Consider the following 3337-nt stretch of genomic DNA (forward strand, 5'->3'; position numbering starts at 1 on the left):
CAACTACTATGGCATTCAATTTAAATTGACATGGGTCCACCAAACCCTGAAAGGACAGGGTTTATGTTATGATTTCAAAAATATTATCTTGAGGCAGTTTTCTAGTATTACCCATGTGTATATTTTGAACTTGAATATATTAGCATTTCCTGAGCTTCCATCAATACCACCTCAATGAGACTCCTCCATCCCTGTACAAACATTAACTAAGCACTATGATAGACATGTTCCCTGCTCTAGAATTGTGCCTAACTCTTTCCAACCTGCTAACTCATCCTTTCTCCTCAATGTTCTTGTTTCATAAGTGCTCATCTCACTTCATTTAGCAAAATTGATTGTACTTTGTATATTTCACAGTTTTTGAACACACAGATTTGACTTCCTTTTTTTTAATCCTCACCCGAGGATGTTTCTTTCCACAGGCCAATGCTCTATCCACTGAACCAAACCAGCTAGGGCTTGAATTCCTTTTTCACCTGATAAAGCTCTCTACAAATCCAAACCAAGGCCCTTTCTTGAAAGTTCCTACAGTGGTTCCGCCATTTGGTTAATTTGCATGTTAGGCTTTTATTATGTATAATAATAAAAGGGTAATATGCTAATTAGACCGGATGTCATTCTGGATGTCATTCCAGATGTCCTGGATGAAGCCAGGGCCGGAGGGAAGGCCAGGTCTCAGGTGCCTGCAGGAGGTCTGAGGGAAGCCAGACTGGGTCCAGGGTCTGCGGGCGGCTGGAGGGAAGCCAGCCTGGATCCCAGGTACCTGAGGGTGGTCGGAGGGAAGCCAGCCCGGGTCCCAGGTGCCAGAGGGAAACCAGTGCCAGCATCTGGGGGAAGGAAGGCCTACTCTTGCACAAATTTCATGCATTGGGCCTCTAGTCCTATCTAATAAAAGATTAATATGGAAATTGACCATCACTCCAACACACAAGATGGCTTCCCCCATGTGGTAAAAGATGCCCGCCCCCATGTGGACACAAGATGGCCGGCAGGGGAAGGCAGTTGTGGGCAATCGGGCCAGCAGGGGAGGGCAGTTGGGAGGGACCAGGCCTGAGGGGAGGACAGTTAGGGGTGATCAGGCCTGCAAGGGAGGGCAGTTGGGGGCGACCAGGCAAGCAGGGGAGGGCAGTTAGGGGCAACCAGGCTGGCAAGGGAGGGCAGTTAGGGGCAATCGGGCAGGCAGGGGAGCAGTTAAGCATCGATCAGGCTGGCAGGGAAGTGGTTAGGGGCAATTAGGCAGGCAGGCAGGCGAGCGGTTGGGAGCCAGCAGTCCTGGATTGTGAGAGGGATGTCCGACTGCCCGTTTAGGCCTGATCCAGGCAGTCGGACATCCCTTGAGGGGTTCCAGATTGGAGAGGGTGCAGGCTGGGCTGAGGGACACATTCCCCCGGGTACAAATTTCAGGCACTGGGCCTCTAGTATAGTATATAAAAGGCTAATATGCTAAGTGTCCGACCGGTCACTATGATTGCACTGACCAACAGGGGCAGACGCTCAACACAGACACTGCCATGATGCCCACAGAGAAACTGCACCCCGGACCTGGCACACACAAAGCAACTCTCGGCTTCCCCCAAGTGGGACACAGGGCCCACCACCATCCCAGAGTGACACCCCAACAAATTTCAGCCGATATTGGCAAGACCCCATGGTGTAAAATGTGGCTCACAGCCCAGCCCAGCCTGAAATGGCTGTTGTGGGTGCTGGGTAATGACATCACATAGCAACGCCCAGCTTCCTCTCCCTAGCAAAGATTAGCCTCCTTGCAGTTTCTTCAGCCCAGGAACATAACTTGCTTATAACCAGGTGCAAACATTTCACACTTTAACCAAATGTCTGGGAAGCATTTTCCCATACCTCATCTCATTTGATCCTCACAGAAGTCCTGGAGTAGGTAGATAGGAGGCTTGGTGGAATCCCATTGTTTTTTCATTAGCTGAAAAACAGAGATTTAGAAAGTTTAGAAACTTGACCCGACTGAAAAGAAGTAAGAAATAGTGGACCTTAAAAATGACTTCAGGTTTTCTCACTGTGCAAAATATAGTCAAATACTGCTGAAGTTAAATATTTTACCCTTTGTTCCCTGCATAATCTACAATAATAATCTGCTTTGTGTTGATATTTATTGCTGTGTTGCTGACAATTACCTGAAAGAGAAGTTGGGGTGCTTCACTGGGCTGGAAAAAGTTTAGCTAAATCAGAAAGCAGGTCTAATTAAGCAAGCTTATCTGTATATATAAAGCTCTTGGCGGCACCAATCACACATGTGTGTTTCCATCTGTCATTTTCAATTGTGAATTTGGTTGACACTTCTATTATAGAGAAAGGGAGAATAGTGATATTAAAATATTTCTTCTAATTAATTTCCTTTCAATGTGCACGAATTAATGTACCAGGCCACTAGTATTCAAATAAAAGGATAGTTTTATTTAATGGCTGATCACTTTGAAAACTGTCCTGGGATTTATAACTTAAAAACATTGAGGAGTTGACTATAATGAAAATCAAACTGTACTAGGTGTACCAGTTAATAATGCGGATTTTTTTTTTAATAGATGGAGTTACACATACTAGTATGTTGATATATATGTGATTTGATATGTACACTATTTTGTTGTATTGACAGAAAGCTTCAAAACTTCCTATGTCAAATTTGCTGAAGGTGTTAACATCATAGATATTTTTATGCTTAAAAATGTTAAATTTTGTGCCAAAAAAAGAGCATTTGCGGGAAGTTTTAATTCATTACTTTATTTTGATGAAAAGTGCTGCTGAAAGTTATCATATACTAGTATTTCGAGTGAACATGCTCCATCTCAAGATACTTGTGAACACTGGTTTAAACACTTTAAAAGTGATGATTTCAATGTGAAAGACAAAGAATATCCAGGTCAACTGAAAAAGTTTGAAGACCAACGATTACAAGCATTATTGGATGAAGATGCATGTCAAACTCAAAAACAACTTGCAGAAATATTAAATATTGCTCAGCAAACAATTTCCGATTGTTTGCAAGCAATGGAAAAGATTTTAAAGGAAGGGAAATGGGTGCCACATCAACTGAACAAAAGACAAATGGAAAACCGAAAAATCATCAATAAAATTGCCGGAAGCCGGTCCATTCTTGCTGCTTGACACAGTCGCTGCCGGAAAGGGGCATCTGCACAGCATATGTTTCAAAGGACCTGACATGTGTGGCATATTGTTCTTAATATGTTTGCTCTCCTTAGCGCCATGTGTTTTAACCAAGGTCACCTCTCTGAGAAAGGTTGTTTCCCCAGGTGGGGATTTTTCCCTGAGGTTAGGGAGGGGATACAACCCCTTAACTAAGTGCCAG

Source organism: Myotis brandtii, unplaced genomic scaffold, assembly GCF_000412655.1.
Source record: "Myotis brandtii unplaced genomic scaffold, ASM41265v1 scaffold125, whole genome shotgun sequence".
NCBI classification, from domain to species: Eukaryota; Metazoa; Chordata; class Mammalia; order Chiroptera; family Vespertilionidae; genus Myotis; species Myotis brandtii.